The sequence below is a fragment of the Alexandromys fortis genome, unplaced genomic scaffold (assembly GCF_014885135.2).
Source record: "Alexandromys fortis isolate MF-2015 unplaced genomic scaffold, M_Fortis_MF-2015_v1.1 scaffold_63, whole genome shotgun sequence".
NCBI lineage: Eukaryota > Metazoa > Chordata > Mammalia > Rodentia > Cricetidae > Alexandromys > Alexandromys fortis.
The window spans coordinates 5,215,188-5,231,021 of NW_026067953.1; the positions used below are offsets into that span (position 1 = coordinate 5,215,188).

General features: G+C 46.8%; 1 protein-coding gene across 4 annotated transcripts in view; it reads right to left on the reverse strand.

Moving 5' to 3' along the window:
* Foxn3 (forkhead box N3) overlaps nucleotides 1-15,834 on the reverse strand; it is a 370,445-nt gene that overhangs the window by 250,849 nt on the left and 103,762 nt on the right. For 2 of the 4 annotated variants that reach the window (XM_050151430.1, XM_050151429.1), the window contains one exon: nucleotides 13,346-13,427. The gene's annotated coding sequence lies outside the window, so the exon portion shown is untranslated. Of the gene's footprint in view, nucleotides 1-13,345; nucleotides 13,431-15,834 lie in introns of all 4 variants that reach the window. The other 2 variants (XM_050151427.1, XM_050151428.1) reach the window with 1 other exon arrangement.

Sequence of the window (15,834 nt, forward strand, 5' to 3'; positions counted from 1 at the left end):
CCCTCCCTCCCTCCCTCCCTCCCTCCCTCCCTCCCTCCCTCCCTCCCTTCCTTCCTTCCTTCCTTCCTTCCTTCCTTCCTTCCTTGTTGTTGTTTGAAGCAGAGTTCCTGAGTGTAGCCCTGACTGTCATGGAACTTATTCTGTAGACCAGGCTAACCTTGAACCCAGAGATCCACTGCCTACCAAGTCTGGGATTAAAGGTGCATAACACTATGCCCGGCCCCTGTGTTTCTAATCCAACTCCAGGCCTCCTTCCAGATGATGACAGACTCAGTTGTCAAAGCAAAGCCATTTTATGTGGACAGAATTCTTTTCAGGACTTTGAAGGATAGAACTCATTATGCCAGCAACATGAGCTGAGACCCAAGCCTCTTGTCCTAACCAGGGCACTTTGCCAAGGGCTCACAGACCTGGGTCAGGGGTGTGACACAAAGGGAGAGTGTTGTCTAGTACACTAAGGCCCTGGGTTCTATTCTTTGCATTCCAAAAAGAAACGGGGGCTAGAATTGCTGGGGCTATACCTCAGTGGTACAATGCCTGACACGTGTGCATGAAAATCTGGGTTCAGTCCACTGAAGTGGAATACAAGGGATAGAGGGAGGAAGGGAACCGAGACAAGAAGATGGACACTTCACTGAGCCTCCTACATAACTCAACTGTATTAAGCACAGACTGATTGATGCCCAAGCCAACTGGAGCTTGTTCTTAAATAAAGGAATATAGAGAAGTCCTCTTAGGAAAACAAAACAGAAAAGATTATAAAAACTAAACACCAGGACAGTCCACAGTGGATGTTCACAAGGGGAGACTGAGGAACTGCAGAGCTTAGAGGGACGGTCTAGCTGGCCGGAAGGGGAAGGCCAAAGGGCTCCATATCATGTTTCGTGTGGTTACAGAACACGCCGCATGCTCACCTCAGGGCTTACACCTGTGTGAGAGATGAGCCCTGGGTTACCCCTTGATTTAGTTCTTGGAAAGAACAGTACCAGAAAGGTGAAGTACCTAGTCCATTTTCTCTGGAAGGATACAGCAAAGTCTCTCATCAATTCTAACCAGTTTTTTGGTCTATACAGGAAGGTCTTACCTCACCAGAAGATTCGGGCACCTACAACGTAGCCAGGGGCGAGTTGAGGTCTCAGGGGACGGAAGAAGAGCATAACTCTTGTAAACTCCAATTCTGACAGGGCAGGTTTCCTCCATGGGACCTTTCTTTTCCTTCCCTCCCTCCCCCCCCTCCCTCCCTCCCTCCCTTCCCCCTCCCTCCCTCCTCCCCCTCCCTTCCTTTCTCTCCTAGTCCCTCTTTCTTTTCTAGCTATGTAGCCCACGTTGGCCTTAAATTCAGAATCCTCCTGCCTCTGCCTCCCCAGTGCTATGGTTACAGGTGTGCACCATCATGGTTACAGGCCTGACCCTCCATGACACTCGGACCCAGAAGGCAGGCTAGGCTGACCAAGTCGCAACCATTCATTTGATGATTTTCCCCATTTAACCCAGTTTGAAACTGGAGCCTTTGACCTTCATGGTAGGTCACCCTTCAAACCAGCGTTGTGATCTCATACCTCAAGAGGCATAGCTCAAGTTACTGATTTATTTAATATATAAAATATGAGTTTTAAAAAAGAAGTCAAGACCTAGACTAAAAAGGACCACAAACTGCAGTTTTATACAGATGGTCTAATAAAACATCTATACTTCATAAAGTTCTGATGCATGGGGTGGGGCACAGCTAAGCGGTGGCTGAAAAAAATTTTCACCATCTCTCTAGAACATTTCTAGAACATTCAACATTTCTCTTGGATACACAGGCTGTTTACAACCGCGCCCCCTCCCCCCCTTCCACCAGCCTGGGTCAGATTCACTGGTTTAGCCATTGTTGCTTTTTTCTTTTTTTCATTTGTAAATCAGTACAAGCCAACCATTTTCGTCAACAAAATATCAACACTGTGATCTGTTCTCTCGGAGTGTTAAAACGACCAGGTCAGAGTCACCATTGCTGAACCACTAAAATGTTCAGAAAGAAATACAGAGAAGGGAGGGGTGTGCCGGCAACTGGATGCCAAGGCCAGTGACCTTCCCACCTGCATCTCGACTCCAAACCTTACAATTCACACCTGTATTCAGCCGCCTGAAGATGCTCAGGGCTGACCTCTAAGCATCTTGACATATGCCAAGATAATGTTGTGTGTAATAGCCAGTTAAATTATTAATGAAAGAACTGTACAAATAAAAGCACTATGCTCTTTTATGTAGTAATAATTATTATTGTAAGCAATGCAAATTGAATAATAAGAACCATCAGGGCAGTTCAGGGATAAGCTAACAATTTTCAGCAATCAGACCGAACATCTCTGCTCGAGCCGTTTAATAGAATAAATAGCAGCTTGTTGGCATTTTTGTTCAGTTAAGCACATAGTCTATATCCCAGGTAGAACTGAGAAAGACACGGAGATAGGATGATACAAGACGATGTAGTTATGATGGTGCTAATTTAGCGATATCCCAATCCAGAGAAGACTGGGCATGGTATAAAGTACCCCAGATTGAAAAATAACATTTATTTAATGGACACATGCATATATATTCACGTAGAAATATATAGTACTATATGCACATACATTACATGAATTTTCACATGTATCAGAAAGCTAAAATAAATAGTAATAATACTTCCATTATATTCATATTGGGGATAGTGTTATTTAATGTGATAAAAATAAGCCTGAGGCTGGGGACATACTCAGCTGGTACAATGCTTCCCTATCATGCAGAAAGCCCTAGGTTCGATCCCCAGCACCCCATAAAATGGGTGTGGTGTGGTATGTGCAATCCCAGCACTTGAGAAGGAGAATCAGGCTGATCAGGAGGTCACCCTCACCACATTGTGAGTTCTCCTGCCTGGGCCACAAGAGAGCAAACTCCAAAAAGAAAACAATGTCTTCAGGAGTTAGAGGTCATTATTAAACACCTTGCTACCCATGATATAGCCACTCTCGGTGAGGAGTCAGCAGGTCATTTCCTTATTTACCTGAAATAGGCTCCGCTGGAACCCTTGAGAATCACCTAGTCTTCCAACAGAACTGAGTCCTGCCTCATTCTCTCCCGGTTTCCCAGAGATGGGCAAGGAGACAGCATGTCCCATTCGTCAGATCCAACAAATCACTACGGAATAATTCAGCCCTTCGGTGGCTATTTGGACCAATTCCCTGCCTCTCTTTGTTCACCTGGAAAATTACATGTCACCAGGAGACAGTGACACCAAGGGGGTGCAGCCAAAAGCAGTTCAATTCCTTGAGCTTCGAGCACAAATAGAGCTGAGTTGATAAACGGGTTTACCCTAGTTGCTATCAGCGTGCTGATCCCACAAGCAAACACATTTTGTACTAGGGTCTGACTGTCAAAAGTCCAACTGTTGAGAGGCCATTGGACCTAGGCTCTGGGGAGACAGGCTTTTGTAAACGCCTCTCTCCTCTTTCATGGTCTCTTTGTCATAGTAAGCAGGTCAGTTTGAAGGCCACTCTCTAGCAACAGGAGGCTACTTCAAAAAGACTCTTAGACCCCCAGGAAGACATATCCCACTCTGATTTGCAGTTGTGCCCCACTAAACCCAGGCTGTATTTTTTTTTTTTTTTTGAGATAGGATCATGTGTAGCTCAGGCCAGTGAATGTCTTCCTACGTAGTCACGAATGACCTTGAACTCCTGATCTTCCTGCTTCCACTCCCCAAGTGCTGGGATTACCTGCACGCGTGCATCGCCACCCTTGGTTTACAGGGTGACTAAACCCAGGGTACCCTGCACACCAGGCGAACACTCTACCAGTCAAACTCTAGGCCCAGCTCCAGATGTTTTTACTTGTACTATGTTGACACCATCATTGGTGGAGCTCCAAGCACTGAACATAGTCCTGAGTTTAGGCCCAAGTGACTCAATCCAAGATTAGCCATCCGTTATCCACTAGGGGCCTTCATGCGCATCCACACGCAGGTACAACGCAGAGCAGCAGGCTCAACATCACACTGCTCACGGCAATCAGAGGAACAGCTTCTCTCTGTCTCTGCAGAGGCTGGGTTGTCCACATGTCACCTGGGAGATAAACAGGTGACTGCGTGGTCTTAACCCAGAGTGCTAGGAACAGATGCCAACTCGTCTTCCCAAATGCTCCCCACTCTCCTGAAGCCAGGAAGAAAGTCTTAATTGCTGGTATGTCTCTAATACTCGCTAATCTTCTTTTTAATAAGGATAAACCCTGGGCTTTGGGTCTCCAGTAAACAGTAATATGAGACAAAAAGGAGGCTGGAGGAGGAGACAAAAGCAGCATCAAGAAGTTGAAGCAAGAGAAGAGCCAAGGGTCCCAGATGTAGGTTTCACACAGCAATGAGATTGCAAACGCAGCAGCAGCCGTGGATTGACGTCAGAAATGCATTCATTGGAGGGCATTTCTATACACACACACACACTCAGCATTACTGCACAAGCCTACATGGTCCAACCTGCCACACACCTAGCCTAGGTAACTGTACAGTTTCTCATTCCTACACTACAGTCCTATACGGAACATTGCCACACTGAATGCTGTAAGCCACAGCGACTTAAGCTGTAGGCTGTGACTCCATATGAGGTTGTATAAGTGTGTGTGTGTGTGGGGGGGTGTAGTAACTGTAAAAGGTGAATTGAAGGTGTGCCCGACACTGCTGGACCCTGTTGGGTCACAGGACTTCAGCGCAGCCTTGGTTCTGACACACAACATAGGCAGTTTGTAGCTCACACGCTACCACATCACACGGTGACCATAAACAATGCCCCGGCTCGGACTTGAGGCTACTGGATGCTCTAAACTGCAGACACATAATGGCTGAACTAGGAAACAAAGACTGGATATTTTCCTACCATCATGGCTTTACGCACTAAGCATCAGATCAGTATACCTCTAGAAGGACTGAGATGACTTCCCAAATTGATGCCTGCGTTTCTGGCTTGCGTTTCAGGGGGAAAATATTAAGTGAGTTTACCTTGGGATTAGGGCATAATTTTCAATAATTTCCTTTTCTTTTTGGCTAGGATTTAATGTGTTATATAAAAATAAATAAGCATATCCTTCTAATTACTATGCAAACTGCTTTTGTCTTTAATAGGTGATAAATCCCACTTATAACCAAGGAATTATTTTGAAATAAATTTTATGACTTATGAACAGTAAATGTTTGATTTGATTTAGCTTGCCTACATACCCGGGGTGCTATAATGGTTCTCAGGCCATAAAAGGGGTCATAAGGGGAAAACCTTTAAGCTGTCCTGCTGAAGACAGGCACAACACAGCAGTCTGCATGCATGCGAGGTAGCTGAAAGAGTACAGTAAAAAAGAGACATCAGGCTTCTCAGCTTTACTATAACCTTCTGGACAGGCAATCCATCGTGGCCAAGATGCCACTACAGGTATAAGTCGCCACCTTTTTATTTTGCCAACTAAGGATATTGATCTCAACAGTCATAGGTTTATTCTCCTCACTATGCCTCAGGGAAGGAGGGAGATCATACTTGAACACCTCTATGCATGTGTTTTTTAATTTTTATTTTTTTATGTGTATGGATGCTTCGCTTGCATGTATATGTACCGTGTGCATGCAGTACCCAAGAGGCCCAGAAGAGGGCATCAGATAATCTGGAACTGGAGTTACAGACAGGCGCTGGAAATGAAGCCTGGATCCTCTGCGAGAGCAACTAGTGCTCTTAGCCTCTGGGCTATCTCCAGCCCTCTGTGCGTGTATGTCAAAGTCTATTTTCTGTTGGACTGTTCACTCAAGCAGGACCTCTTAAGATTCCCTCTACTTGCCACACAGGAGGCTCCTAGTGTCTGGGACAAGATGAGCTATCTGATCTTGGAAGTGTCTTTTCTCTGCTTGTTTCTTTTTTTTGGGGGGGGGGGTTAGGGGGTCATTCCTGTGGTCTTCCACATGCTCTTCAGAATCTTCGTGGAAACTGGACAGTAGTGGCATGCCCCTTTAATCCCAGCACTCGGGAGACAGAGGCAGGTGGATCTCTGTGAGTTCGAGGTCAGCCTGGTCCACAGAAGAGATCCATGACAGCCAGGGATGTACAGAGAAACCCTGTCTCGAAAACCAAAACCAAACAAACAAGAAAGGAATCCTTGTGGCTGCGGTAGCACACAACTTTTAGCCCTAGTACTCTGGAGGTAGAGGCAGGTGGTACTCCATGAGTTCGAGGCCAGCCTGGAACATTGAGTTCCAGGCCAGCCAGGGCTAGTAAAACCATGCCTCAAAAAAAACTAAAAAGGAATCTCAGACCTCGTATTTCCTTACCTTTTTTTCCCCAGAGAATCTTTTGTGAAATAGGTTTTTCCAGGGTATTATAAAGCCATTCAAATGATACAGAAATCAACACATTTTACCAAGGATTCATTTCATTTCCACCCTTGATAAGCGTGTAGCCTATAAAGTCCAATGGAAATTAATTCTATCTAAACAGGGCCTGAAAAACCTTTCAGCAAAGAGAAACAATGGCTTCTTTTGCAGGCAGCAGTAGCAGAGCCAAAAGTCAGACTTCCCATCCATTCGTCTTCATCCACTCTGCAGCTAGCCAGGACCACTGAAGGGAAACGACTCTCAGGCTCCTTGCCAGAATCAGGACTTGTAGCAACAAAGGAGGATGTGGGTCAGCTTAATTTCCAAATTCTTGGATAAAGACCATGTGCATTGAAGTGGCTGCACCGGGCCCACTTATCATGTGAGAATAGCTATCTAGTCCATTCTTTATGACAATATTAAAGAAAACAATCGAAGTCCCTTATTGCTTGAGAGCAGGCTATCTGGTCTCTCCATCCTTGTAAACAGCGTACAAAGAAAGAATTTTAACACTAAGAGCTATTTGTTAAATGAATAAGTGAAAGAATTCTCATGTTTGATTTGCTATCTTTTTATACATACACACAACTGATTTTGGCATCTTTTAGATCAAGTCACATTTAAATTAAATAAATATTTAATCTCACAATTTTCAGTCTGACCCACATACACTGTCAAGTCATCCCAACTAGAAGAATTTTAGGAGTCACCATAAACTAAGAATTTAGTATCTTCTGAGTAGCATGACAAGGGCTTTAAAGAATTGTTTAATTCTCCTATCATCTCCACAAAGTAAACAAGTTTCGAAAATTGTACTCGATGTCATTTGGTGGGGGAGGGAATGGGAGGGATGAGTTGCAGATGTATTAGTTACTTGTCTGTTGCTATGACAAGATGCCCAGCAAAGGTAACTGACGGAAGGAAGGGTTTATCCGGCTAGCAGTGTGGGGGCACAGCCCATCTAGGAATGGAAGTCACGCATCAGGAGCGCTGCTACATTGTATCCAAGGCAGGAGCACAGTTACATCAGGAAGCAGAGAGAGGAATGCTGCTGTTCAGCTTCCCCCACCCCTACCCATGCTCTTAAAATGGTACCCTCCATATTTATCCCCCATCAATTAACCTCATGGAGAACCTTCCTGGAAGACAGGACCAGAGGTTGGTTTCTATGGTGATTCTAAATCTAGATTAGTCATCACAGGGAATAATAGCTAAGGGTTGTGTCTGAATTCACTGCTTCAGTGCTGGGTTCTTGGGACCATTCATTAAAACCAACCTCAGCACAGCCTATTTTGTTTGTTTGTTTATATTTTATGTATGAGTGCCCTGCATGTACACCTGCAGGCCAGAAGTGGGCATCAGATCTTATTATAGATGGCTGGGAGCCACCATGTAGGTGCTGAGAATTAAACTCAGGACCTCTAGAAGAGCAGCCAGTGCTTTTAACCTCTGAGCCATCTCTCCAGCCCCTTGGCACAACTTTTAAGATTGACATTTATGCCCAGTGGTGGTGGTGCACGCCTTTAATACCAGTACTCAGGAGGCAGAGACAGGTGAATCTCTGTGAGTTTGAGGCCAGTCTGGTTTACAGAGTGAGTTCCATTAACACTGGAGCTATACAAAGAACCTGTGTCTGAAAAAACAAACAAACAAACAAACACGATCTGCATTTATTAGGAACGTCACTCAGACTCAGCCATCCCCTCCTTCCTTGAAGCCAGGGTTCTTTTCATTTAGGCTGATGATCCTGCTTGGCCTTTAAGTCTTGTCAGTCATCCGCCTGTGGCTCCAGAACAGCTGAGGTCCATACTGCCTGGTCATTCACCTGTCCTCTCCCGAGTTTAAGCACAATTCCAAAATGCCTGGGGTAAGCCAAAAGCCAGGGCTTCGACTGAAATCGGCTGACAAATGATTGAGACCAGCAAGTAAGACAGGAAAAGGACTTTCTGAGCAAACTTCTAGAGTAAAGATGCTCAAGTCATTCTTCTAAACAGTGCAGGGCGTGGAAACTGTAGTGGGGTTCACCAGGTCCAAGCACCCAGACACTGTTTGGTGTGTGTGGCTCTTACTGATCACAGGGAGCACCTGGAGCCATCATCCATGGCGCAAACCGGGCAGGCAGCAGCACGTGCCTGGAGGGCCGAGAATCGGATCTTGGAGGAGTTCTGTTGCTTGGTTTTCTTTTCATAATATTTGGGCCCCACTTATGACTAAAGCGTGACTTTCTCTGGTAATAAGTAACTAGCAGCTAAGATTAATCGCCCAATTTTAATTGCATTTGCCTCGCATGCCCATGTTGTAAGCTAGCCACCAGCACTAACCAGGGCAAGGGATTTGTCACTGTGCTAAGAGTTTTGGTGTCTGTGTACTTTACCATCCCCAACACACAGGGCTCTGACCTCCTAACTCACTCTTGTCCTTAAAAACGACTCCAAGAATAAGCATATCACAGAGAACCCCCCAGGTACAACTCTTACACCCTGTAACCTGGCCAGCCATTTCTGTTTCTTGAGGCAGCAGACTCCATTTTGAACTTGAGTTTCCTTTTTTTGCTTTCTGGACTCTCTCATTTTTCCATTGTATTCATTGAGAGAGAGAGAGAGAGAGAGAGAGAGAGAGAGAGAGAGAGAGAGAGAGAGAGAGAGAGAGAAAGGGAAAGTTTGTTATTGAGACGGGGTCTTTAGCCCTGAGTGTCCTGGAACTTTCCTGTAAGCTTGCCTTGTACAAATAAATTTACATAAATCATTATTAGAATGTTCTATCTTGGCAACACTATTTGGTTCCCAGAGCACACATTAAATGCATGCTTAAAGTGGAATATTTTAAAGTTATTTCTATATTGTTTATGAGACAAGATTAGAAATTTCTACCTAATTTGTCTTTTAGAACGGGAGGTCCTTCTTTTTCTTTGTGCATTTACAAAGCCCATGTGTGATTTTCTGGGGGTGGGTTTCTTGAAGCAAGCAATATAAGACATGTAGTTTGTTTTCCAGCTCCTGGCCATGAGTCCATGCGTTTGTTTCTGAACATTGGTGAGGCAGGACCCAGGGAAATGACCGCATAGTCTTGCAAATAGACAACATTTTGTTCAACAGTATTCTACAGGCTATTTGGTCTGTGTTGACTGTGGTTAGGTTTTGTTTTCTAGATGGAGTCTCATGTAGCCCAAGCAGGCTTTGAACTTGCTGTGTAGCTAAGGAGAAGGCCCAGTTTAATGCGAGCTTCAGATTGAACCTAAGACTTCACAAGTCAGGCAGGCACTCAGCCAACCAAGCTGCATCTCCACCCCTGACCTACTTTTTCATTTTATTTATTTATCATTTAAAAAATTAAAAAAAAAAAACCTTGTGTATGTGTATGAACCTGCATGAGTGTCTGTGCCTATGTGTGCAGAAGCCAGGAAGCCAGAATAGGATGTCGAAGCAACAGAACTGGAGTTATAGGCCGTTATAAGCCTCCAAGGAGGCGCTGTAAACCAAATCCAGGTCCTCGGAACTAGAGTTATAGGCCGTTTGTTATAAGCCTCCATGCGGGAGTTGGGACCAAATTCGGATTCTGATCAAGAGTGGTAAGTGCTCTTTTTTTGTTTGCTTGTTTTAATTTTTTTTTCTTCAATACTGGGTTTCTCTGTATAGCCCAGGCTCTCCTGGAACTTTCTCTGTAGACCAAGCTGGCCTGGAACTCACAGAGATCCACCTGCCTCTGTCTACCAAATACTAGAATTAAAGGCGTGCGCCACCACCCCCCAGCTCCAATAAGTGCTCTTAACCATGTATTTCTCTAGCACCAACATAGCTAAACATTTGTTATTGTTGTTGCTGCTGCTGCTGCTGCTATTAGTGCACGCATGTGTGGGGTGAGGCAGAATGGCTGTGCCCACAGCATGCAGCCTGCAGGCGATGGTCACAGAACAACTTTGCAGAGTCAGGTATTTCCTCCCATCCTTCCTTGGGTTCTGGGGCTTGAATTTGGGTCATCGGGTTTACATCACTTGGCGGCAAGTGCTTTTACCCACTAAGCCGTCTCGTAAGCCCCACACGATGCACTCTTTAATCTTACTACACTACAGCCTCCCCTGGCTCAGCCAGCCAGGAAGATAGGAGCTCACATCTGCAACTTTAACTCCAGCATCATGCAATCCTACCAGCTTGGAAAAACATTTGACAAGATGAACCAGCTTACTCGTGGTAAGCCAACACCATTTACTTGATTTAAAACCAAGTATCTAATTGTTTTAAGATAGAACAGCTGACATCTAGTGCCAAAGAAAAAGAAAAAAAATCTCAAATGCAAGGTTGGCTTTAGGTTGGTGCCCATGTAGTGGAACGTTTTAGGGTACTCCAGGAAGCCTGGTGCCTTCTTTGAAAACCAGACTAATAGTGCACGTAGGTTCCTGCGGTGAAATGGCTTCAGTGATGTATTTAGGCTTAACTGACAGTTACAGACATGCCTGGAAAATCCAACCAGGGTGTGACTGACTCGGTGTCTCTATCCAGACAGCTCCCCCACCCTCTCTTTTCTACTTCAATCGATTCATTTCATGACCAGATTTTCTCAACGGAGGACGAGTCCCACCTCTCAAATTTTGCAAATGCGCGTGTCACACCATTGTTTAGGCCAGGAGATGGCACACTTCTGCAAAAGGTCAGAGGGTAAATATCTTATGGTGTCTGCTCTGCTGGTCCAATTTGTTTCTTTTTTACCGTAGTGCAAAATCTGTCTTCATCATGCAGAAATGAATGAACTGAGCTGTGCTCCCAACAAAACCCTACTTAGAGACACTAACGTGTCAACGCGAGCTGGCCTCGAACTAGCTATGTAGAGGAGGATGATCTTAGACTCCTGACCTCCTGCCTCCACACCCAGGTGCTGGGATTCCCGGCATGGGCCACAATACTTCTTGTTAGCAGTGTTAGGGATGGAGCTCAGGGCTTAGTGCATGCTAGGCACACATTCTGTTAACGGAGTCACACCCCCAGTCCTTCATGACATTCTTATAAGGCACAGAGTTTAGCCTGCTTCTGTTTTCTTTTGAATGCTGCAAACTGTGAAAACCTCTCTTAGCTTGTCTAACCCACACCACAGTAAGCTTCCTTGGATCATAGCGGAGCAGAGGAAGGTCACTTCCTCTGGTTCAGTGTGGCAGAGAGAGGGCACAGAATCTGCTGCTTTTGCTCCTTCTCAGTCCCACTGGCTGGGGGTTTTGGCTGTGACTCCAGGGGGTTGGAGCTCCTTATCACCCAGGGCCTGGGTCCTTGTGCACCTCAGCAGGTCCAAGGTGACCAGGGCGTTTCCGTAGAAGAACAGGCACCTTGGCTGACAGCTCTCAGGGGCACCCTTAGGGATTCATCAGGGTAGTGAATACACCATGGCTCAATCTGGAAAACAGGCAGCAGTGGCAAAGACCTGAATGCGGTCATACCTACTGCACAACCCATATATTTCCTGGGGCGACTGGCTCGCCATTCCTAGCTACGGCTCTCATTTTGACCTTGAGATTGCTCCAGAGTTCAGAGTCATCTAAAGACTTCCCCCAAGGTTAGAAGTTCATGTTCTTCCCTTGTATTTCCTATCCTTCCGTTTCACTTCTTAGCTCCAAATGGCACCTCTGACGGTCAGGTGCTGGCCTCGAACAGTGTTCGTTTCACCCAGGGTCTCAGCAAGCTGTGGGTACCCCAAGCACGTGGGGGATGGAGGGGTGAGTTTTTGAGAGAAGAATAAATAATAGTACACACAGGCAGAGAAGCAGAGAGGCCACCATGCCAGAGCTGTGCTACGCGGTCCTGGGAGAGATGACACCAGCAGACCAGCCCCCTCTGTCACAGGGTGGGGTTTCCCCATGTGGCTCTACTCTAGGATCTTAAGCAACTCAGGCCTTGAGGAGAAGCCTGACTTTGGTTGGGACAGAGGATCAGGGATGAGACAACACTCACTGAGGGCTCAGCTCCATCTTCCTGTTAAGTCACTCTCTTGGCTAGGCCTACCCAAGAGACCCTCAGAGACAAAGCCACCTAAAACCCCTCTAGGTTCACAAATTCCTCAGTAACTGTTTTAAACTCAAAACTGGAAGCTTATGGATTCCCCAAAGCAGAGCCCCACACTTAGTGCCCAGCCCCCTCCCCCACACTGAGTGTTAGGAATATTTCTTAACACAAGCTCCCCACCGACACAAAAATTCCCAATCAAGCCAAATCAAAACAAGCCAAATTAAAAAATATCCAGGTTTAATGGGAGTTCTGTGCTCTCGGGTGGCCCCAAGGGGGAACCGGGAAGCCAGGGAAACACGACCCCGGGAGGAAGAAAGGAAGATCACGTGTTCCTCTTTTGGGGGGGTGGGGTCATTTAAATACCCTGGGGAAAGTAGTCCTGACCCCAGACCAGGCCTAGGGGCTGGGATAGGTGTGAGGGGCAGGGGCCTAGGCTCCCAACTTGACACTGAGCCCCAGTGCCTGCCATCCTTTCATGATGGAGTCGTGAACCTGGCAATCCCAAAAGATCTCTGCGCATAGAAAACAGTCTTGTATTTCTTCACCACCATCCGTCTCAAGTGCACAAAACAGACCCTAATCGTCTCCTCTGGACACAACCAACTGGCACAACATCCTAAGGATGATGACAATTATATAAGGCATTCTGGGAAAGAAGGCTATGTGGTGGTACTAGTTAGGTACTAGTGTGTCTCCATATGAAAATTCCCAGCAATGTTCAGGTGCCTTGGAGGGTCTACCACGCACAGTGGAATTTTATATAAAGGCGTGAATCAAGATTTTTTTTTCAATCATCTTAATGCCTAAATTGGATTGGCCACATTGTCAGTCTGGTCAGCTGCATGAATTGATCATTAAGAAGGTTGGGGGAAGGGCAACAACCGAGGGGGGAAGCAATCAACTTTGTATTTGCATTTAAATACAGCTTAGGTATTTCATTGATTCCAGGCTATCTGCGAAGGTTTTGGTGGTTGGGGAAGGGCCACCGGAGTATGATTACCTGAGTCAGAATGGGTCCAGGTCAGCATCGCTCCAGAAAGGACAGAGGTGTTTTCATAATCACTAGTCGACACTTCTAGAGGCTGCTGGAAGAAAGCAGAAGGGACCCAGGGTTAGGGTAAAGCAGTAGAAGACTCTCACAGACAGCACATGCCCTCTCCCGCCCGACCCTGAAAACTGACACACTTGAGTGAAAAGCCGGTTACCATAGTGCCTCTCAGCTCTCAGGCAGGGAAGGATGGAGTGATTTTGAAACTGCTTTCAGGGGACAAGAGGGCCCGGAGATTTGAAAATAGATACCATTGACATCGTGAGATTATTTGGTTCACTAGAAAAGCCACCCAGACATTTCTGAGATCATTTTCCTTTACCATAGCTACTTCTAAAACACTTGTCTAAGGGCAGAGGCCACCGAGAGTTCAAGGCCATCCTCCGTCCACCACGTGGACTCGGTGTTCAGGCTGCAAAGTCTACGGCATTGTGAGACGCAGTCTCTCTAGTTCCAGGGCTAAGGACTACGTTACTTAACTCACAAGTTAGTGGGTCACGGCCAATAACGCTGGACAACAGAAAAATTGGTACATGAGGCAGACTGCATAATGATTTCTGCTGGAAGATAATTTTTGGCATCGAAGGCCTTAAGAATGACAAATCAATAGATTCTCTAAGAAAAGAAAGCTATTATCCTGTTGGGGTTGGTGTATGTTAGAAAATGGTCGTTACAGCGGTGGCTCTCAAACAGGCCCTTGGATCAGCAGCAGCTGATGTTATGGTTTTGGTCCCTTTAAGAGACAAGCTACGCCCACTCCCTCCCCCATCTGCTGAGGCAGGCTGATCTTCAGCTTCCGGCCTGAGCTCGCTCTCTTTTCCATCTTCCTCTCAGAGAGGCAGCTTCGCTTCTGCCTCTCTCCCCACTTCTCTGCTTCCCCCCTTCTCTGTCTCTTTCTCCTCCCCTCTCTCTCTGCCCCCCCTTCACCCTTTCTCCTCCACAACCCCCTGAATAAATATTCAACCTCACCCTGCATGTCATGTCTATCCATGTTTCTGTCTTCTGCCCGCCCGCCATGTGTCTCCCTGCCTGGGACCAGCCATTGCTCAGGGACCAGCAGCCGTCTCTGCCTGGGGCCCACCGCCTGCTGCCACGTGGCCCACCACCACTGCTCTGGGACCAGCAGCCATTTCTGCCTGGGACTGGCTGCTCCCAGGGCCCGCTGTCTGCCGCCACATGGCCCACCACCACCATTTGGGACCTACAGCATTTCTGCTGCCTACTGCCGTGGGGATCTTGCAGCATTTTTTAAAAAAAGAACAACAGCTGAGGTCTTTGCTAGAAAGACAGAACTCTTAGCTCTGCTCCAGGTTCCACAGACTTGGACTTCTGGGGCACAGGACAGGGCTTCCACGAGCCCTCAAGGGCCTCTGCTCTCAGATCATCCTTCAGTCACTCATACAAAGGCATTGACCCAGTCGTAAAACAAAACTTTCCCCTACTCTATTTCATGCTTAAAACATAATTAAAGGCAGAACATTGAGGAGGGCCTGGAGAGGGAGGAAGAAGAAAGGGTAGGAGGTTCTTCGAAATACATAACCCACGTGGGAGGACACAAGCATGACAGCCCCAGAATGTATTTCTGTTGGGTAGAGGGCTCCGGGGAAGACATCTGTTCCCAGTTGGGGTTAGGATGAACTCACAGATTGATCATTAAGGCAACTGACAATAATAACTGAACCTTAAGATTAGAAGGACGGAGGGTGGCAGGGGATGGTTCAGAGGGCTGATGAGCCGCTGTTTGAGTCTGGGGCCCTGAGTTCAGGTAAAGAGCTAGGATCTGTGTAAAAAGAAGGAAGCAGTGGTGGGCATCTGTGCTCCCAGCACGCCTAAGACGTGGGAGCAGGAAGCAGAGCTCTCCAGCAGCTCTTAGGCTGGGGAGACCGTGGTGGGCAGCACAGCAGCAGACACAAGAGGGAGCAGGGTGATGGTATCCCAGGCCTTTAGGCCCAGCACTCGGGAGGCAGAGGCAGGAGGATCTGTTGTGAGTTCGAGGCCAGCCTGGTCAGGAGCCATTTCCCCCCTAAGAATCATTACAGAAACCATCACCCTAGGGAGTCTGCAGAGAACCTCACACCCATAATTATGTTCTATTGAAAACCTGCCCCACACCCAATTAAGCTGTTGATAGAGAGTTATCTGTTAGCAGAACCCACCTCACATTCCAGCTATCCAGGGAACCAGGTGTGGCAACTTGTGACTTCTGTCCTAACCGTCCGAATGTAACCGAGCTACGTGACCGGAACCACGCGGCGAGATCCCTTACCCTGCCCCCCATTCCTTACCCTATATAAGCAGCAACCATGATCCTAATAAACGGAGGCTTTGACAAAACTGCTTGGCCTCCTTCTTCTGTCTTAGCTCATTCCCTTCCAGGTAGCGCCCCTCCGAGACCCTGGAGTAACTCGATTGCGGGGTGGGTTACAAACCCCTAGACTGAG